This window comes from Pongo abelii, chromosome 12, assembly GCF_028885655.2.
Source record: "Pongo abelii isolate AG06213 chromosome 12, NHGRI_mPonAbe1-v2.0_pri, whole genome shotgun sequence".
NCBI lineage: Eukaryota > Metazoa > Chordata > Mammalia > Primates > Hominidae > Pongo > Pongo abelii.
This window is the reverse complement of record NC_071997.2, coordinates 89,287,150-89,309,664: the sequence shown is the minus strand read 5'-3', so window position 1 is coordinate 89,309,664 and position 22,515 is coordinate 89,287,150. Positions and strand designations below refer to the sequence as shown.

Here is a 22,515-nt window from a genome sequence, read left to right as displayed (position 1 = left end):
GTGATCCTCCTCCCTCAGACTCTTGAGTAGCTGGGACCACAGGTACGTGTACCATCAAGCCCCCCTAATTTTCTTATGTTTTGTACAAATGAAATCTCACTACGTTGCCTAGGCTGGTCATGACCTCCTGGGCTCAAGTGATCCTTCTACCTCAGCCTTCCAAAATGCTGGGATTATAGGTGCGAGCCATTACACCTGGCCAACATTTGTTTTTATTCATATTTTAATACAAACAAAATCACCTTCATTTTATACAGAAACTGAAGCCAAGAGAGTAGAGTCAAATAGCTCAGGATAGAGAGGACTCCCTGATTCCCAGATCAGTATTCTCTCTCCAAGATGGCAACTGTCCTTCAAAGTTTTCTTCCCAGATGGGAAAACGCCTCCCATCTGGTAGATGGGTAGAGGTCCCTCTGTTGGTGGGTGGAGAGGGGGGATGGAAAAACAAAGGCAGACCGAGAGAATGGGAGAGAAAACAGACATCAGAGTCCTTGAAGGCAGCAACTAGAAACCAGAAGCTTCTAACACAGGGGGACGTTAGAAAGTTGTCCAGACTACCTGTTTCGGGAGGGGCCAGAGTGGAGTTTCCTTCAAGTGTCTGCTCCCACTGGGAGAGGCAGAGAGGGAAGGCACAAGGCCCCTGGGGCGCTTGTTTCTAACCCCAAACCCTGCGCCTCCCTATGACAGGCTGCTTCTCACTGGAAAGGAGTCAGGCAATCAATCATAAAGAGGAGAGAGGGGGCTTCTCCCGGGCCAGCAGGGCCCAATTCCAAAAGGCTGGGCTTTGGGGCAGCACAGGAGGCTTCCGAGTCTCCTTCTCTCTTGAACGGGTCAACCTAGTGACGTCTCCCTTCACTCCACCACCTCAATCTATCCCACTCCCCACTTCCTCTGTTGGCATCTGTTCTAGGAAGATGTGCATGAGTTCATTCCAGATATGGAAGGCCTTTCAGCTCAAGGTGAAGGTCAGTGATTCACATGGCTAAAAATGAACTTAAGGCCACCTATCAATAAAAGCAAAATGAAACACACACAAAAAGTTAAATTCCCCTGCTATTTAAATTATAGCAAGGAATAGAAAACCTTATTTAGTAATTATAACCAACACTCAAATATGTAAACTTTAATTACGTGTTACGGATCAGTGAGAGCAAAATGAGGAAAAAAGAGGAGAGGTGAGGGTAAAGTCACAGACTGAAAGAGATAAAGTCTAGAGGCAGGCAGCTCAGAAGCAGAGAAGCCAGTGGGAGGAAGGGGAGGTACAGAAAAGCAGGAGTTGGGGGTTCAGTAGGCTCTGGGGCTGAGGTGACGTGTCATGCCCTGGACAGTGCTTACTAGGTTTATTACTGACACCTCCTACTGCTCTTGATCCTCACACTTTCAGGTGCCTCCCTTAGAAAGGGAGAGCTCCGGTGGCCCACGGAGCAGGCTTGCAGGATTAAATACGAGACACCGAGTAGGTCTGAATTTCAGGTAAACAATAAATAACCTTTTAGTATAAGTATTCCCAAATATAGCATGAGGCATACTTATACTAAAAAAAATATTATTTGTTGGCCAGGTGCGGTGGCTCATGCCTGTAATCCCAGCACTTTGGGAGGCTGAGATGGGCGGATCACCTGAGGTTGGGAGTTCGAGACCAGCCTGACCAACATAGAGAAACCCCGTCTCAACTAAAAATACAAAATTAGCCAGGTATGGTGGTGGGCCCCTGTAATCCCAGCTACTTGGGAGGCTGAGGTGGGAGAATCGCTTGAGCCTGGGAGGCGGAGGTTGTGGTGAGCCGAGATCGTGCCATTGCACTCCAGCCCAGGCAACAAGAGTGAAACTCTGTCTCAAATAAATAAATAAATAAATAAATATAAATAAAAATAAAAAATTATTTTTTATTTATCTGAAATTCATTTAACTGGGTGTCCTGTATTTTTATTTGCTAAATCTGGCAACCTTACACAAGAGACCAAATCATTCTTTGGACGAACTCAATGACCAGGCCAATATTTACACTGAGGGCCAGGGGGAAATCAAGTTGAAGGTCACTTTTAGAAATGAAGAGTGAAGCAGCACAGAGACTTTGCTAAGCAGGATAGAACTTGGCAACTGGAGGATATCAACCCTCAAGTTTTCTCGTCCATTGCCTGTTTATTTCCAGCTGTTCTCCTCCAGTACAGCTGAGGCTGTTTTGGTCCCCTCCCCCTGCCAAAAAGGTTAGAAGGACTAAAAAGAGTAACTCTACACAGGGCTCACATTGGGACTGTTGGTAACTTGGCCTGTGTGAGGCCTCCTGAAGATTCTGGAGGTTCTGTGGTGGAAAGTGAACTTCCTGGAGCACTAAGGAACCAGGCCAAAATGAAACACAGTCCGTAAGTTCTATGGTGTTAAAAAAAAATCTTAATGTCAACTGCTGTCAGTTTCAGAGTGACATGATAGAGCCCATTTCACCATGTCAAGGGGAGAGGGGCAGTGAAGCTGCCATCAACTAAAAGCTCCAGGTTCACCCAGCACTTGCTGAAGAGGACCCAAAGTGATACTGATAGGGGTCACTACTACTGCCCTTGCTAGGGGGCCAGAAAAGGCTGTCTTGGGGCTGAAACTCAAGACTACTCAAGACTATTAAACTCAGAGCTACTGCTCCTGAGTCTTGATCCATGAATGCTGGCCAGGGAAACCTGGCAAGGTCAGGAATCACAACCATTGGCTACAACTGAGACAGTACATGATTGTCCGCTCCCTGCCAGTCCATCCTACTCTGACTGCACGTCCTGCCAGTTCATGCATTTATGCTCCTTGCCAGGCCCCTGTAGGCAGCAGAGGCCCTATAGGCAGTAATTCATAATATGGAGCTTTCTAGACTTAAAAAAATTACAGAGTTATAGAGAATAATAATAACTTATTATAGCTGACAGTGGAATCATTCCAGATGTTCTGTTCTGACTTGCTTTTTTCAGTTAACAATATATCACGGATGCCTTTGCATGTGGGTTCATACCGATTTACTCCATTTTTAACTGCTGCATAGTATGTGGAGGTATTAACATTTACTTAAGTAATCCTTTGATGAATATTTAGGTTATTCTTTTTCCTGTTATAAACGCTGTTGAAAGGAATACCTTATACATATATCTCTGTGCCCTTGTGCAAATATTCCTATAGGATAAATTTCCTAAAAGGGAATTGCTGGCTCAATTGGCATAAACATTTAAATTTCTATAGATACCAATAAACTCTCTCTAAAAATGCACCAATTTATAGTTCCACCTGGTATGATCATGCCTGTTCCTTCACAGCTCTCACCCCAGGTGACAGCAATCTTTTTTTTTTTTTTTTTTTGAGATGGAGTCTCGCTCTATCGTCCAGGCTGGAGTACAGTGGAATGATCTCAGCTCACTGCAGCCTATCCCTCCCGGGTTCAAGCAATTCTCCTGCATCAGCCTCCCAAGTAGCTGGGATTACAAATGCCCGCCACCACACCATGCTGGTCTTGAACTCCTGAACTCAAGTGATCCTCCAGCCTTGGCCTCTCAAAGTGTGGGATCACAAGTGTGAGCCACCACACCTGGCCAAGAGCAATCTTTTTATTCTGTGCCAATAAGATACAGGGAAATGACAGGGTGCTGATGTTCTAATTGGTTATTTCTTTTTTATTAGTGAGGATGAGCATTTTTTTCATGCGTGTACTGTTCACATCTTTTTTCTTCTACAGAGTGCTCGGTTTTTATCTTTTGCCTCTTTTTCTATTGCCTTCATTTACCTATTTTGAAAGACTTCCTCGTATATTATTCATAAAAACTTAATTGCCTAATATATTGCCTGAAGTCCCAGCTACTTGGGAGGCTGAGGTGGGAGGATCACTTGAGCCCGGGAGGTACAATGCAAGTACTTCCTCTGAAGAGAGCTTCATCTACTGAAATCTTGATTGTGTTTTCCTCTGTATGGGCCTCTAAGGAGTCTTTAATTTTTGTGTTGTCATTGGCATATCGTATTTAGAAGACTGTGCTTAAATATCTAAGTGGCATTTTGTTGTTTTATTTTTATTTTATATTTCTAGTGTGCTTGCAATTTGGTCAGAATGTGGCCTAGGAAGATTTCTTTATGAAATGGAAATTTTTTTGGTAACATGAAATATGATCAGTTTTTATAAATGTTATGTAGCTGTTTGAAATGGATGTTTATTTTCTGTCAGAGTACAAGGTTTATACCTATACAAACTTTTAAGTCCGGTATTTAAATCCTTTAAGGCCTCTTTCATCTTTGGTTGGCTTGACCTTTTACATTCTGAGAAAGGAAAAGTATCCTACTATGGCTGTATTTTAATAATTTTTATCTAATATTTTGTAGAGTGTTTTTTGGTAAATTTGGATACTATTTTACCTGATATGTAAAGGCTCATGCCTGTTATTTTGTGGATAACTCTTATCATTATCCAATGCTTCTCTTCCTGTCCATCTTCATACTTTTTGTCTTAAATTTGTTTGCCTAATATTATTATTGCCATTCCTGCTTTCTTTCTGTTACCATTTGCCTGAAATAAATTTGTGCATTTCTTTTTTTCTTTTTTTTTTTCCCGAGAAGGGGTCTTGCTGTGTCACCCAGGCTGGAGTGCAGTGGTCCAATCTCGGCTCACTGCAACTTCCACCTCCCGGGCTCAAGCAATTCTCCCACCTCAGCTTCCTGAGTAGCTGGGACTACAGGCATGCACCATCATGCCCAGCTAATTTTTGTATTTTTAGTAGAGATGGGGTTTCGCCATGTTGCCTGGTTTGTGCTTTTTTTTTTTTTTGAGACGGAGTCTTGCTCTGTCGCCCAGGCTGGACTGCAATGGCACGATCTCGGCTCACTGCAACCTCTGTCTCCCGGGTTCAAGCAATTCTCCTGCCTCAGCCTCCCAAGTAGGTGGGATTACAGGTGCGTGCCACTAATGCCTGGCTATTGTTTTGATTTTTTTTTTTTTTTTTTTTGAGATGGAGTTTTGCTTTTTTGCCCAGGCTGGAGTGAAATGGCATGACCTCGGCTCACTGCAACCTCTACTCCCCCAGGTTCAAGTGATTCTCTTGCTTCAGCCTCCCGCATAGCTGGGATTACAGGCACATGCCACCATGCCCAGCTAATTTTTGTATTTTTAGTAGAGATGGGGTTTCACCCTGTTGGCCAGGCTGGTCCCGAACTCTTGACCTCAGGTGATCCACTCGCCTCGGCCTCCCAAAGTGCTAGGATTACAGGCATGAGCCACTGCGCCTGGCAATTTTTTGTATTTTTAGTAGAGATGGGGCTTTGCCATGTTAGCAAGGCTGGTCTCGAACTCCTGACCTCAGGTGATCCACCCGCCTCGGCCTCTCAAAGTGCTGGGTGTGCATTTCTTTATTTTCAACCATTCCTTGCAAATTTAGGCTTATCTCTTTATCAAAGTGACATATAGCTGGATGTGTTTCCTTCTTCCTTAGCAAGCGAACTCTAGGTAATGTGCTTAGCCCAAAAGATCATGTTTCTTTGCACATCTTGCAGCAAAATATGGACATGTTATTAGGTTGTAGCTAATGAGAGGTAAAGAGAAGGGTTTTATGGGACTTTGGGGGCATTCCTTGAAAGGAGAGGATGCACACTCTTTATTCTTTCTTCCCTTTCTTTTCATCTGTTATGAGGATGAGCTAGCTAATGCTTCTGGCAACCATTATGGATGAAGAGGTGACCTTGAGGATGGAAGCCACATGCCAGGAGAGTGAAGCAGAAAGACAGAAGAAGCATGGGGCCTGGGGCCTGCCAATCAGTCTGGACTCACTCATATGGAATGGACTGCAGTCACTTGAGAGAGAGAAAAACTTCCACTGTGTTTAAACCTCTGTTTGGCTTTTCTGTCACATGTAGACATCAGGATTACCAAAAGACACATCAGATTTTGCCTTTCTTTAAAAAGAAAACTCAATCTAAGTTTGTCTTTTTTTCCTTTAGTGATTTGAGAGTGTTAATTTCTATTTCAGTTATATTAGTAGTTACTATAAAATGTCTAACAAACGTATTTGTACATTAGGACCTTGCTACTCCAAGTATGATCCCCTGATCAGCTGTGTCAGCATCACTGGGGAGTTTTTACGAAATGTAGAATCTCATGCCTTACCTAGGCCCACAGAAACAGAATCTCATTTTGACAAGATCCTCAGGTGATCTGTGTACATATTGCAGTGTGAAAACCACTGCTCTTGAGACTGGCGTCCCCTCCCCACTTCTGTGCAATGTGCAATCATGTCTCACTTTCCTCCTTACACCTGTGATGGCTTCCATAGAGAGCCAAGTCAGCAGCAGGGCATCTTTGGCCTTTGAAAATCTGGTCCCTATCTACCTTTAGTGTTTGTCCTTCTCCCACCCTACCCCAACTCTACACTCATCATGCTGGACTAAATGTGTCAGGTAGTTCCCTAAATGTGTCACGGCACTTCCTGGGTATACACTAATCCCTCCCCAGTAGCCCACCCAACAGCTATCCTACTTCTTCCTTGCTAATTAATAGAAGGCCAATTTTGTTCTGGGAGGTGATGGTTCCAGTTCCAAGTGATATGCCTAGACCTGTCTCATTCTCCATTGCATGATACTTTCTCCTTCAGCCTACCCTCATATCTGGGATGGCCATGTACCTGACCTGGCCAAGGATGCATACAGAAATATATGCTGGGTGGGTGGGTGGTTGGGGGGGGCATTTTAAATACCTGGATAAACAGAGCCCCGTGAGAAGAAAAATGTATGTTCTTATCCCTTCTTTCCTACCTAAAATGTTGGGATGTACCTGAGGTACACAAGCTATCTTGTAACCATGAGGACAAGCATGGGGTCAAAGAGCCAACATGCTAGGGATGAGAAGCAGAAACACCAAGCCAGGTCCTCAAGTGACAGTCTGTTTCTCTCTCCCCCCATTCCTTTCTCTTCTATTTGCTCCAAATTCACCCTCCTTTCATCTCTTCTTTAGCTGACATAACATGGAATTGAGGGATGTTCTAGCCTGTTAGCTACATTATACTATAATACTTATTTATTTTTAAGTTCCAGGGTACATGTGCAGGGAGTGCAGGTTTGTTACAAAGGTAAATGTGTGCCATGGTGGTTTGCTGCACCTATCAACCCATCACCTGGATATTAAGCCCAGCATGCATTAGCTATTTTCCTCATGCTCTCCCTCCTCACAACCCACCCCTCAACAATACAGCTATTTTTCATTATAAATATCACCCTGTCTCCCCAAATTTCCCCACCCACCAAATCCACCACTCTAAAATAAGAACAGTGGGTTTTTAGTTCCCTGAGACTGAAATTATTTTCCCCCATGGGCTGAGACAGCTAGCCCCCATCTAGGCAAACCTCCCCTTACTCTCACCTCCTTCCCTGGTTCTAGCTGGCTATGTCACGGGGCACCTTGCCTATTGGGGACTGATTTTTTTTTTAAAGCCCGTGGTTTCAGGGGAGTGGATGCTGTGAAACAGAGTGAAAAGAAACTGAAGTCTGAATGTAGTGAACTTTTCCCTGCCCCACAAGTGAATAATGACTTGCTGATAGAAGTAGCTTTTTCTTTTTCTTTTCTTTTTTTTTTTTTGAGACGGAGTTTCGCTCTTGTTGCCCGGGCTAAAGGGCAATGGCGTGATCTCGGTTCACCGAAACCTCCACCTCCTGGGTTCAAGTGATTCTCCTGCCTCAGCCTCCCGAGTAGCTGGGATTAGAGGCATGCATTACCACGCCTGGCTAATTTTGTATTTTTAGTAGAGACGGGGTTTCTCCATGTTGGTCAGGCTGGTCTCGAACTCCTGACCTCAGGTGATCCGCCTGCCTCGGCCTCCCAAAGTGCTGGGATTACAGGCATGAGCCACCATGCTGGGCCAGAAGTAACTTTTTCAAAGATGAAAAACAATCTAAGATTTATGGACAAGGCTGTTCAAAGAGACTCAGTGCTGTTTGTATAGCCAAGGTGGAAATTTCAGATTCCTAGATCTATTCTGGATTGGGAGAAAAGAAGGGAAGGGAGGAGCCTGGGGGAAAAAAGAGGGCAAGAGGATAGAGGGCGGGGTTAGAACTAGCTGGAGAAGAACACAGGAAGGTCAGCGCTTTGGAAGATTTCTTGCACCCATCTCTGAGTTCTACAGTACCGTGAACATGACAGCCATTTCCAGCAAATGGTGGTGACAGAAACAAATGAACCCACTTTGCTGGCACTGTTTTTCCCTAAGTACCGTGCTGCACACACTTTCAGCATGGATGGAAGGGCGATGGGGACCAGCACTGCATATTGGAGATGAATGAACATTTTATCTGAAACTGGGAATTCTGCTTCTACAGGTTCTGATCCCTGAGTGTATGTTTGGGAAGCCACCAGAACAAGATTCCTGCTAGTTTCTCAGAGTCGAATTTAAAATATTTGGCCAGAAGCTTGCCTGTGGTTGGACCAGTCTCTTACAGCAACTCCTGCCCATTCCATCTGTCCCCAAAGGCCAGCGGTGGGGGCAGGGGCACTGAAAGGCTGCTGGGAGCAGCCCCGGACTCAGTGCATCTGGACAACCTCCTGGGCCTCGTGGGTGCCAAGCCAACATTTTCGAGTGTATATTTTAAAACCACAGCTTCAAAGTATAAAAATAGTGTGAAAAATAAAAACAGGACTCACAATCAGAGCCTCAATCACTCTGCTGGTTAGAGAGGTTAGAGAAATAATAAAATTAGAGCAACCAAACTGAAAGCTTTAAGAGTGTTCCCTTGCTTAGCAAGGAGAATCCTGGGGCCAGACACGTGCTGGGCCCTTTCCTAAGTTCTTAAGGCAGCTCGGCTTCCACTTAAAACGTCTGTTATCACTCCTGTATCCCCCGCGGAGTTATTTATGAAGAAGGTTTCCCAGCCAGCCTGCCAAGCAAGGCATCTCTAACAAGGGCTGGGCAGGCAGGAGGAGCTGAATGAGAAGCCCACAGAGGCTGTGCTGTACAACTCCACTTCTTCAAACATGCCCAGGCTGTAACTCAAAACTTGAAAACAACCCGAATCCTTTTCCAAACACAAACCGAATCTCTTCTGTCAGGTTCCATATATTTTCCTAACTCCATTCCCCACCCTGACCCACTCCACAGCAGAAACCAATTTTCTTAACAGAGTGGGTTCTTGGGAGTTTTCTTCCTAAGTATTCTCATTTGGAACAGATTAAGGGGGCGAGGATGATAATCTGATTTTTTTTTTTTTTACTTTTGAAACACACACACACACACACACACTCCTGAGGGTCTGAAGCAGAACCACCACTATGTTCTATGAGTGGCTTTTAAAAGAGGGGAATTTCATTTTCTGGTGTGATGGGACTGGGTTGCTTGGGGAGCCCTTACCAACTTGTCCCAATATAACCTGACCCTACAGGCTCATCGCTGGGGCCAGTGAGCTTGCCGGGACGCTGAGTAGGGGACTGACTGAAGGGAAGCTGCCCATCTCAAACCCCATGTCCACATTCAACTCCAAAACCAGGCTGTGCTACAGAAACAATAGGTCTGCCTGCCGTGAGCCACTCTAGAACGTAACATGCTCCGGGCCGGGAGCGGTGGCTCACGCCTGTAATCCCAGCACTTTGGGAGGCCAAGGTGGGCGGATCACAAGCTCAGGAGACCGAGACCATCCTGGCTAGCACGGTGAAACCCCGTCTCTACTAAAAACAAAAAAACAGAAATAAAAAATTAGCCAGGAGTGGTGGCTGGCGCCTGTAGTCGCAGCTACTTGGGAGGCTGAGGCAGGAGAATGGTGTGAACCCGGGAGGTGGAGCTTGCAGTGAGCCAAGATAGTGCCACTGCACTCCAGCCTGGGCGACAAAGCGAGACTCCCTTTCAAAAACAAAAAACAAAAAACATGATCCACTCTGCTGTGATGGAGGCCTCAGCCCTTAAAAAGCTTAGTGTGGGTGAGAGGAGGAGTCTCCTAAAGAAGGAGCAATGTAAGAGCTAAACAGTGCGGGTCTGACTCAAGGAGAGACACAAAGACTGGAAAGGCTTTGTGGGAAAGGAGGGCATGGGGCTGGGTAGAATCGCGACACTTAACCCAGGTTGACCGGCACAAGGAGGACCTGCCACACGTAAGCACAGTGGTGGAACAGGCAGGGTGCCAAACTTGAGCCTCCCCTCTCCACTTCCCCATTCCTGCTCCCTTCTAAGTGTGGCTCCCTCCCTCCCACCATTGCTCCATTTTTTTTGGTCTCTATTAAGTGTTTTCTTCCTCCCCAGTCCCCTTCAATTAAAAAGTTATCTTTCTAGTAAATTCTTGCTCTGGGTAATGCAACTGCAAAGCTTGTGGGCTTGTTTCCTAATGAAGTGTCTGCATTTTGGGTGATGTGTGTGGTCCTAAGAGATGATACAGGGATCAGCAAACAAACTTACCAAGTTATTGAGAACGTTTAGAACAAAATTCTTATTATTAATGGTTACTTCCTTTTCTTATAAAATTAGCCATGTAAGTTGCTAACAGAAAAAAATGATTTGGATATATGTAAAGGAAGGTCTGTTGATTTTAGGTGGCATACCACCTGAGAGGGTGGACTCCCAACAGTTTAGGAGCAGATGCTCTATCTAATTCATCCCTGTGTCCCCAGATGTTAGTGCCTATGCAGGTGGCACTTTCCAGAACCTCAGTGATTAGGACCTGGTAAAAATAAGAAGATGGCAGACTGTGAGAAGTGAAGTTCCTATCTCCCAAAACCCAGTCTTTCCCCCTTACATAGAAATGGGCTTTTTAGCTGAGCGTGCGTCCATTTAGCTCAACACACGATTTCTGAGCCTCTTTGGCTGAGATCTGTGGCAGATGATGAGGGCCTGGCCGATAAGATCCATGGAAGTGGTGCATGTGACTTCCAAGCTGGCCCTTCCCTCCTGCCTTCCGGCTCACCAGATTGTGGACATGGCAGTGGGAGCTGGCACTGCCATCTGGGGCCATGTGAGGGATGGTGTGTCTTGAAAATGTCAGAGCACCAAGAAAGAAGGTGTGGGCCCCTAATCATACGGACCATCACACTAGTCTACCGAGTGCTCTATGTGAGGAAGAAATAAGCTACTGACTTGTTTAAGCCACTATTAACTTCTCTTACAGATGCCAAATCTATACCCTGACTATAACACCAGCTGTTTCATGCTTGAAATCCCAGAAAATACTTCAGAAAGTCCATTTCAAGATACACCCCAAGCTGACAGCCCTGGTTGTACTCCAGTAACGTCAGTACTTCAGCTGGAGGTGAGGAGGCAGGAGAGGGGGAAAGGAACAAGGGGAGAGGAGGTAGAGAGGGAGAAGACAAGTTGCTGTCAAGGCCAATTCTTTGTTTTTGATTCCCACCTGCTGTTCTCTGCCTCTGCTCCTGTAGATCAGCCTCACAAAAAATTCACTTCTGACAAACCCAATTACTGAAGTACAGCAAGGATTTCCTGGCCATTTTGACATTCAGGGAGGGATTTCTTACTTTTAGCTCATCACGATGCATCAGTGAACAGGTCAGAGCACATCTCTCGAATCCCATTCTCCTCCTAACGCTCATACAGACATTCACATCCAAACTGGGGCTGTGTTCTCTTTACAGACACTCTGAAAGGCGCACAGATTCCCAACATGCCATTCCATCTCAATGTACACACCCTGCCCCATGTGTGCAGAAAAAAACCCTCCCTGTACTGGCCCGCCACCACCAGAGCCACTCTCCATTCTGCTCTTCTGCCCATGAGAGGTCTTGCCATGGGGACTGCTGTAGTCAAAATAGAGCAGCAAAAACAAGGAAGCCCAGACTTTCACAATCCACCAAGCATCTTCTGGGAGATTTGGGAACAGAATTGGAGTTTGGTGGGTAGGATGAGGGCTTCCCCAGGTCTCTGATGTCACCCTTTATGCCTCCTTGGATAACAGCAGGATGGTGAGGGAGGGGCCGCCACTGTGGCCAGTGAGGAGGCCTCTCCTGGGCCCCACCCCTGCCCTGCAGAACTTCTCGGGCAGCACTGTCATGACAGCCTGGGTCTGACCTTCATCTGGCTGTTGGGATGGAAGAAGTCTGTGGCTGAGTGAACTCAGGAGGGCAAAGGGCAGGTGCCAGTGCTGGCTGGGGTGCTCAGGAAGGGTGCTCCCAATAGAGTCAGGCCTGAAGCTGGGGCTGGAGGAGTCATCCTCACTGAACCAGGGACGAACGAGAAAGGGGGGTGCCCATCTTGCCACCCCTGACAGAGCAGTGACCCTAACACCTGAAACTGGCTTAGGTTCAAAAAGGAAGCCTGCTTGCCACAGTGAAAAGAGAAATCCTGCATTGTGATATGGCCTTGCTGAGGAAAGTGAAAGTTCCTGAGGAAAAGGAAAGCACAGAAGAGGAGAGCCGAGGCCACAAGCTGGAGAAGGAAGATCACCAGGCACCAGGCTTGCCCTGACTAACACCCTGCAGCCGTGTCAGCACCAGATGGTCTAAGCCTCAGACTGAGGGCTTATCGTCACCCACAGGGGTCAGTTGCCTTGGCCAGAGAGCTCGGCTTTCAGAAGCAGCAAGAGTCAGGGCAAAATGATGCAAAAATGACCCTCATTTCCTCGAAAGGAGCCTGTTGTTGTCTCTCTGGGGATTAGTCACTGGGAGGCCATGGTAACAATCCCATCACCCCAGCAACCAGGCCCAGCCAGGGTACTCACTGGCACTCGTAACTGGCCAGCAGATCGAAGACGGGAGCATTCGTTTGCACCTGCTTTTGCACATCATGGGAGCCGCTGCCAGTGACGCACTTGCTGAGACGCAGGTGAACGTCAGGGGGCCCAGGCTCTCTGGAACAGCAACTGACACCACACACAACTTGGAATGTGGCAACTGGAGCTCTGCCGTGCCCACCCACTGCAGCTGGCAGGAATGGGGGCCTACCTTGATCAAATCTGTTTATTTTGAAGGAATAAATGAGGAAACAGATAACTGGCTCCCACATAACTACCTTCCTTCAAAAGCATTTCCCCTCACCCTCCACCAGTTCACAGAGGGTTAGGACCACAATTCCTCGCTTCTTCTGTTTCCTCCCCTGCAGCCTCACTGACAATACTGAAGAACACCCAGCCCAGCCATGGAGAGAGGCCCACAGAGACCAAGGCAGTGGAATCCCAGGCTGACTCAGGGTGTGGTTTGATTGCTGACTGCTGAGAGATGGCTGGTTTCACAGAACACTTAGTTCTTCCCACCCCAGTGTTGCTGGAGTTCCTCCAAGCCCTCTTCTCAAGGCAGTGTTCCATCTTCTCTGCCCTCACCCCACACCACCCCATCTCACCCCTGCCAGCTCCTCTCTACCCCCGAGTCTGGATTATTCTCAGGGGGCACCCCTACATTTCTGTCATTTCCTCTGTATAAATCAAGGCTTGCGGGACAGTAGAGAGGTACTGTCCTGGGCCTCAGGAGTCGGTGTTGTAGACCTCGTTTTTCTACTCATTATGTGACACTGGGGAAATCATTTACCTTTCTTGGGCTTCAGTTTCCACATCTGTAAGTCAGAGGCTCTAAAACTCTGGAGTCCTGGGATTCCCTCCCTTTAGGAGGAGCACTGGAGAACAGGAACAGCAGCAGCCTTGATGGAGGACCGCCTGCCGCCTCTTGCTGCATCTGCCCTCTATTCCCTTTCCCCAGGGCACACTCTGGTATCTCAGCTCTGTTCCCCAACCCATTTTCTTATGCTCTGACTCCAGTGTCTTCTTTCAAACACAACAGTGAGTTTAGAAGACCTTCAATGCACCCCTTTCTCTTAACTCCTGGGTTCTAAACTAGATGCCAGGTTTGGACTCCTTTCCCTGTCTCAGAGAGGCTCTGAGAGTGCAAGGCCTCTGTCACCAGAGGGGCCGGAGCTCCAACTCTGGCTCTGACACTTATCTGCCTTGGGACTTTGGGCCCATTCCTTCAACTCTCTGAACTTCTGCATGTTCACATTTAAAATGGAGGAAGTATGGTAGGTCCCTATAGTCCCAGCTACTCAGGAGGCTGAGGTGGGAGGATCCCTTGAGCCCAGGAGTTCAAGACTGCAGTGAGCTACAAGCGTGCCTGTGAACAGCCACCAGTACTCCAGCCAGAGTGATGCTGTGAGACCCCACCTTTAAAAACGTAAAAATATAAATAAAATGGAGGAAATAATAAAGTATCTCACAGTGTTGCGAGGATCAAAGGGGATAAAATGAAACAGGAGCATCAAGAGGGAGGTGATGAGGTTCTCCTTCCCCTGTCCCCCCACTGGCCTGCTCAGAGTGGGAAAGAGCAGATGGGGCTCTGGGAGGAAGGGGCCACCTCCCCTAAGCCTTCCAGATCGATTCATGTAGCATTGGCTCTGGTCCCTCACCTGGAACCTGATGAGCAACTGACAAGTATCCACCTGCTGGGCACTTCCCAGGGCCGGCCCTGTGCTAGGCATGTGGGCCCCTATGGATGAAACTCTTGCTCAAGAAATTCCATCCTGCATGATCCAGTATAGAATGACAAGGGAGACACAGAGTTAGTCCAGGATTTTCTACAGTGGGCAGTCTTAGTAGATGCTCCATCAGTTCCTCATCAGCTGTTGAATTAATGTCTCTAGGAAGAAGTGAGGACTAAGGCAGGCGATTTAATCTGCCACGACAAGAAAATGCTGTGATCTCAGGGCAATTTCGTAACATAGAATCCAAACAGCTCCCCCACCAGGTAGATTTGAAAAACACTAAGCTTCTTACTGGGTTTAACTACTTTGATAGATACATTCCTCAATTCATTCATTCAACTGATCATCAAACAGTGATTCTTATTGAGAATCTATTATGTGCCAGGTTCTGAGAATATAGCAGCAAACAAACAAGACAAAAATCCTACCCTCTTGGAACTTTTTTTTTTTTTGACAGAGTTTCGTTCTTTTGCCCAGGCTGGAGTGAAGTGGTGCAATCTCAGCTCACTGCAACCTCCACCCCCTGGGTTCAAGCGATTCTCCTGCCTCAGCCTCCCGAGTAGCTGGGACTACAGGCATGCACCACCACGCCCAGCTGATTTTTGTATTTTTAGTAGAGAGGGGGTTTCACCATGTTGGCCAGGCTGGTCTCGAACTCCTGACCTCAGGTGATCCACTTGCCTCGGCCTCCCAGAGTGCTAGGATTACAGGCGTGAGCCACCGCGCCTGGCCTCTCTTGGAACTTTTATTCCGGTGGAGAGAAACAAATAACAAATAAAATTATGCAGAGAATTAAACCAGTGGGGTGAATAATAGCAAATAACTGGGTGGTTACTGTAGTCTGAGAGGTCAAGGCAGGCCCCCCGTGCAGATGACACTGAAGCTGAGTTTGGAATGATATGAAGGAGTGAGCCATACAGGACAAGGGAAGAATATTCCAAGCAGAGGGAACAGCTATTGCAAAGGCCCTGAGGTTGGAATGGGCTCTGGAGTTGGAAAATCCCAAAGATGGCTGGAGTGGCTAGGGGAGGAGTGGCAGGGGCTGGACTGGGTAGGATTTTTTATGTTGCCTTAGGAGTCTGGGTTTTACCCAGATTAAGATGGGAAGCCAAGAGAGAGTTCTGAGCAGGAGAGCGGTATCATCTGTTTTACTCCTGAAGAAGCGAGCCTGAATTGCAACAAACAAAAATAGAGGCAGGAAGACCAGGCTGTAGAAGTCTGGGAAGAGATGGTGGTGGCTTGGACTAGCACATGAAACAAGCCTGGCGGACAGGCACTTTGTAAGTATTTGTTGAACGAATGAACAAATGAATGATTGAATACCCTTGATCTGACCACTTCTCATCTCATACTTAAATAGTAAGAAAAATCTGTAGACTATCTTAAGTAGGAATAAGAGAAGGGGTCAGAAAACAATTTAGAGTTTTGGTTTCATTTTTTTTTTTGAGACAGGGTCTCACTCTGTCACCTAGGCTGGAGTGCAGTGGCATGATCATGGCTCACTGTAGCTTCGACCTTCTGGGCTCAAGTGATCCTCCCACCTCAGCCTCCTCAGTAGCTGGAACCACAGGCATGCACCACTACACTTGGCTAATTTTTAAATTTTTTTGTAGACATGGGGTCTCCCCATGTTGCCCAGGCTGGGTTTGAACTCCTGGGCTCAAGTGATCTGGCTGCCCCGGCTTCCGAAAGTGCTGGGATTACAGGTATATGCCACTGTGCCTAGCCCCAATTTAGAATTTTAAAGTAGACACATATAAATGATGGATGGCCAGGCACGGTGGCTCACGCCTGTAATCCCAGCATTTTGGGAGGCCAAGGCGGGCAGATTACTTGAGGTCAGGAGTTCAAGACCAGCCTGGGCAACATGTAGTAGCCCCATCTCTACTAAAAATACCAAAATTAGCCAGCCATGGTGGTGTGTGCCTGTAATCCCAGCTACTGGGGAGGCTGAGGCAGGAGAATCGCTTGAACCCGGGAGGCGGAGATTGCAGTGAGCCGAGATTGCACCACTGCACTCTCGCCTGGGTGCCAAGAGTGAAACTCTGTCTCAACAACAACCACAACAACAAACAAAAAAAAAAAAAAAGAAAAAGAAATGATGAAGGCAAATAAGTTTAACTCATCTGAAGAGGAATTTAGGCCAGGCTTGGAGATAGGTAGCAGGATATATTCTAGTAAAGTGATTCTTAACTTTTTTGGGTCATTCTTCTTTAGAAAAAGTTACTTGGTACCTCTACAATATTGAGTCTGGGGCCAGGCTCTGGCACCACAGAGCAAAAAGGGCACTTTGAAGACGATATACCTGAGTCGATTAGGAAAGAGCCTACTGGAAGGCAGGAGGAAGAGGGAGGCAGTCAGTACTTGCAGAGCCCTTCTAGTGCCTGACTCTGTGATCCGGCAGGAACCGAAGCTGCTGGCAGGGCCTGCTGCGGGTCTGAGACTGGTGGGCAGCCTTAGAGGTTCCAGGGGTGGAACCATCTGTGACTCAGTATGAAGTCCCGCAGGCCTGGGGCTTTGCTGACTGAGCTGTCTCACTCCAAGGGGCCACTGGAAAATGTCACAGTGACCCAGGCCTTCCTATCTCTCTCTCCTCCCAGGCATCCCTCCCTGTTTGCTCAAGGGTCGGGGCATATGAGAAGTGTTCATCCTTTCATGCTGGCCCACGGGCTCTGTGTGGGTGACAATGATGCACTCATGTATACACATGTGCAGATGTTGGTTTTTTCCTTTTTTGCCTTGCCCTGGCTACATGGCTGCTTGGACTCAACCTCACAATGCCACTTGCCTACTGCTCCATTCTCTAACCTCTGAGTCTCATTTTTCCACATCTCGCTCCTACTTCCCCTCTTCCACCTCCCTCCTAAACACCATTGTTATTCCAGTCTCTACGGGTCACCATGCTAAGCACAGGAGGCTCCTTTGGTGTCTCCCAGATAACCCAGGGCCATGGTCCCCGCAGCCCCAGGCTGGCTCTCTGGTCCTGTAATCCAAGACCCAGACTTCAGAGGTAAGAGTGAGGAGGGACCCAACACTACAGGCTGCAAACTCAGCCTACCAGACCCGGACAGTGCGCGAGTCAGCAAGACTGCCACCCTAGTTGGTATGAATCAGTGAAAAACGCTGCCCCTTGAGTTGGTTCCAGCAGAGAGGGTCTGCCTGCTTGTTCTGGAGCTTTCTTATTTCAAAGCGTACTCTCATGCTTCTTTTGCCACCTTTGGTGGCACCTGTGGTGGTGAAAAATCAATCCATTAACACAAATTGAGCACCCACTGTGTACCTAATAGAAAACAGTCTCTAAGTTCATGAGGGCTAGTTGGGAAGAGAGAACTAAAGCACAGGAAAGGGAAAACGATAAAAGTGTAGAATAGCAAAGGCTCTGTGATGATACAATAACCAAATGCTGCAGCGGCTCAGGGAATGGGGAGATCCCGGAGGGCAGGGGTGCTGTTGAGAAGATGGGATTTAATACATTCCCACTAAATGTCCATATTTGGAAGGATGAGCATAAGTTTTACATGACTTTTTGTGGGCAAGGGGCCTGCTAGGAGAGAGGGACCAGAACTACTTGGAGACACTATTCCAAGAAAAAGAGCCACAGCTGATCTGCCTGCTTGCCTACCCACTACCACCTTTAAAGGTCTTATATATATTTTTTTCATAAGAAAGTTTCTACCAAGAAGTCATCCTTCTTGAACCAAAACACTGACAACAGGCATGAAATCTGGCACGCCTTAAAATTCCTTGCTCAGTGCCTTCTCTCATCCTGTATCAACTCAAGCAGAAACTGTTTTCCTTTCTTTTCTTTTCTTTTCTTTTTTTTTTTTTTTTGAGGCAGTCTCACTCTGTTGCCCAGGCTGGAGTGCAATGGTGTGATCTTGGCTCACTGCATTACTGAGAAAATTCCACCTCCGAGGTTCAAGCAATTCTCCTGCCTCAGTCTCCGAGTAACTGGGACTACAGATGTGCACCACCATGCCCAGCTAATTTTTGTGTTTTTATTAGAAATGGGGTTTCACCATGTTGGCCAGGCTGGTCTTGAACTCCTGACCTCAGGTGATCCGCCCACCTCAGCCTCCCAAAGTGCTGGGATTACATGCGTGAGCCACCGCACCTGGCCAGAAACTGTTTTCTGAGCCTCACAAATGGAGATGGGAATGGGAGCAGGCCATCTAAATTAGGTGGCCAACAGTGGCTGAAGCCAAAAGAGCAAGAAAGGGGGAGATCCAGTGCCAGGAAAAGCAAGAAGCCTGAGGGAAGTCCAGAAAGCCATCCCCCTGCCTGCCCTGTCCCCATGGCCCATCCAGCTCCCAGAGGCACCCTGCCTCTGCTAAGTGGAACGTATGTGGTTCTGCCTGGGGACCTCCTGATCTAGCCATCCTTAAGCCCATCCTGGAGTCCTTCTGTCTAACTCTCTGCAGTATTTCCAGCTAAGCCACACCAGATAACTTGCATCAGAGTGAAAGAGCTCTGCAAAAAGAAAAGGCTCGGATACCCCTGGCTTGTAGGAAAGGCTATGGAAGAACCCCAATCACTGGATTCTTTCTTCTAGCCCTTCTAACCTTCTAAGATACCTTTCTTATCTTCTCTTCCTCTGAAGGCAGCTTCACAAATTTGTACCTTCATGGGTTCCTCTCCTGCTGCTCTCACCCAGAACTCTGCCTAACTTAAGAATCAGGCAAATGCCGGGATTTAAAGTTAAGTATCGTCCAGGTTGTTTTTCCCACACAGAGGCCTTTGTTCAAATGAAATCTGACATTAAATCCCCGATGTGGTATAAAACAGATCCGAGTGGCCCCTTGGTGGAAGAGGGTGGGGAGCTGCAGAGATAGCCTTGAGCATCTCCTGCTCTTGCAGCATTAGAGCTCTTTCCTGAGCATTTCAAGGCCTGAAGTCAGAGCAGGGAAAGGAGGAAGGCAGAGCCTTGCCTGGAGTCCAGCCCACAAATTTTTTTTCTCCTAGCTACAAATTTCAATACCTTACTCTTAAGTCCTGGAAATGTCATTTCTTCCATTCCCTTCTGCAGGCTCCATGATTGGTATAGAGTGGGGAGGGAGGGGCAGAGAGGGTCCTGCAGCTGGGGCTCCCTGATGTCCATACTTCTAAGGGCTGAGGGTGCTTCGGACATTGCAGGGAGAGAGTTGTTAACAGGCTGTGAGTTTCATGCTTCCCTATGTGGGGTGAAGCATGTGCAGGAGATTCCAGCAGGCAAAAAAGGTGAATAAGAAATCTATTCTCAGGAGGGCCGGCTAACCATGGCATTATTTTCTCCAGGCCTTCTAGAATCATTAACGAATCAAATCTAGACCTAAAGCCAATTATGCAAAAGGATATCTTAGGGTGAGGAAGTCTGAATGACTGCATTTAATGCTTGCCTCTTCTACAGGTTCCAGAAAGTGCCCGTGGGGACCAATAACTAGATCTGTTAAGGAGCACTGGAGATCCCAGGATAGCTGTGCTGCGTTCTGAGGAAGTCAGGACAGAACCCAGACAGTTTATTCTGTTCCCACAGCAGATAAAGGTCTCCCTTTGCCCTCTCCATTTCGAATGTCGAGCTCTCCAAGACCTAAGGAAAACTTTGTCCTGGATCACAGTGACTTGTGGCCTCTGAGTGCCTTTCCCGATTTCCTGATAGTTTCACTTCCTGGAATGCCACAGTCTGACTTCTGCATCAGTGCCAGAGGCATGCCTCGTTATTTTCCCCTGGACACCTCACAGGTTTGAAACTCTGAAGTCACCTCATGTTTTCCCTTCTCTCCCACCTCCCACAGCAGCAGTCCCCATGTTGAGATTACCCAACCCCCAACCAGTATTCTCACACATCAGTCCTCTCCTCTCCTCTCCATCCCAACCCCACTGAGAGCAGCTGGAGAGGACTGTTGCTGCCAGCCCCCAGCTGATTTCCCTGCCTGGCAAATCCCCTCACTCAGCCCCAGCCCTGGCCCATCTCACACACTGCTGTCAGAGATTCCACAAGTATGTTTCCGGTAACATCAGTCTCCTCTGAGTGCCTTCCCACCTCATTCCTGCTTTAAACCCTCTCCAGCTTCCCATTACCTGCAGAAGGAGATCGGGCCTTGGCACTGAGCCATCCCACAAGCAAGTGCCCCTGCCTTGCTCAGTTCATTTCCTGCTCCTCTTCCTTGCCTAGCCTGAGCCTGTGTTCTGACCACAAAAGTCCACTCACTGCTGCCCAATCAGCTCCCGGGTTCTCCCCAATTCAGGGCTTTGGCTCCAACTTCTCTTTCTGCATTGACTGTTCAGCTCTCATTTGTGTCACATCTCTCCCTTCCTTTGGGCCCACTCTACTCTCCAGACCCTTTCCAGAGAGACCCCACAGAATGCACCTCCTACTTCCCCAAGCTCCTCCAGCAGGCTGCTAGGAGACGGTCTGAGAGCAGAGCTCTGTCTGCATCCATCCCTCACTGACAGTGGGAGATCTCAGAGGTGTGGAGCTCTTGTGTTGTATTTCTTTCTTGGAGGAAAACTGAGAATTAACTTTAATTTTTTCATTGTAATTTTAACTTCTCAAAGACGACATTAAATATTAACACAACTTAATGTTATTTTACTGTGGCATTTAGTCAACCACCGATTTGGGGACAAAAGAAACAACATGTACTTTTAAGGTAGTCAAGATTCAATCGTAATTAACTTGGAACATCAAGAGGAAAACATCAGCAGTGTATTCTACAAAATCCTTATATGCTGAAGGAATGTGAAGTTACCACCAGCACTTGATATCCTCGAGAGATGGTAAAACAAGACAATATTGTTCTTTTTTGGGATGAAGTCTTGCTCTGTCACCCAGGCTGGAGTACAGTGGCACTATCTCAGCTCACTGCGACCTATGCCTCCTGGGTTCAAGAGATTCTTCTGCCTCAGCCTCCCGAGTAGCTGGGATTACGGGTGCCCACCACCATACCCAGCTAATTTTTCTATTTTTAGTAGAGATGGGGTTTCACCATATTAGCCAGGCTGGTCTTGAACTTCTGACCGCAAGTGATTCACCCATCTCAGCCTCCCAAAGTGCTGGGATTAAAGGCGTGAGCCACTGCGCCTGGCCTAAAACAAGACAATATTGTTCTGATGAATCAATTGCCTAACTTACGATTAAAGAAAAAAATCAGGGTGATTCTCAGTCCTCAGCTAATTTTCAGTCTAAAGAAAAAGATCTATATTTTATGCTTAAGAAAATCAAGCTGGGCTGGGTGTGGAATCTACTGAGTATTATATTCCAAAAAATATTTACTGAGCACTTACTAGGCTTTCTGTGTGTCCTTCTAAGCAAATGCTGCAATTGGAAAAATGAATAAATTGCCAATGGCATAATTTTAGCTATTGGGCAAGTCTGGCAGGTTGGGGGCTGAGGGGAGCCTGCTTGCATATCACTTGCAGCTCTGTTCCAAATGCTATCCTGCTGAGAGGAAAAGCTGATCTAGGCAAAACCTGCCCTGGTGCGGTATCACTGAGAGATTATTCCAAAACTAGCTTCTTCCACATAGGCAGAGAAGTGTACACAGACCATTGACTGAGGATTCAGATGCTGGAAGGTTCACACATCTGGGGAGGCTTCCAGGGAACACAGTCCTGTGTCCTGCCTTGGCAAGCAGACCCAGCCACAGTAACTGATGAGGGGCCTTGCATCAGGCCTCCTTTTCTCTCATTCTGCTGTCTATTAAGGTGAACTTCTTTGCTCAGCTTTAATCCCTTACCTCAAAACAGTGTTCTTGCTTCTCATTGGGACCGTTGATCCAGAGACCTTTCCTGACACCCAGCTCCAGGCACAGAGAATCCAAGTCTACTAAAGCAGGCACCCTCCCAGATGGCCACTTGTCCAGAGGTGTGACCTTACTTATACTCCATCTGCCCCCTGTCTCTTTCATCCAGCAGCCCATTTTCTACCCACAGCCTGAGTTCCTTTTAGCTTTCGTAGGATTTGCCATTACATGCACATGACCCTGGGCCTGGGGCTGTAACCGCTTATACGACGGCTGCGACCTCAGGACTACCTAGCTAGGGTGCTCTTCTTTCCACTCCCTCCTCCCTCCTGGGTTCATGTCATTATCAAATGAGCAGCTAGGACACAAAGTACAGAAACTTAACGTACACATAGTCATTTGTTGCT

General features: G+C 47.2%; 1 protein-coding gene across 7 annotated transcripts in view; it reads right to left on the bottom strand.

Annotated features, from left to right (window-relative positions):
* THADA (THADA armadillo repeat containing) overlaps positions 1-22,515 on the bottom strand; it is a 361,316-nt gene that overhangs the window by 26,237 nt on the left and 312,564 nt on the right. The window lies entirely within an intron of this gene.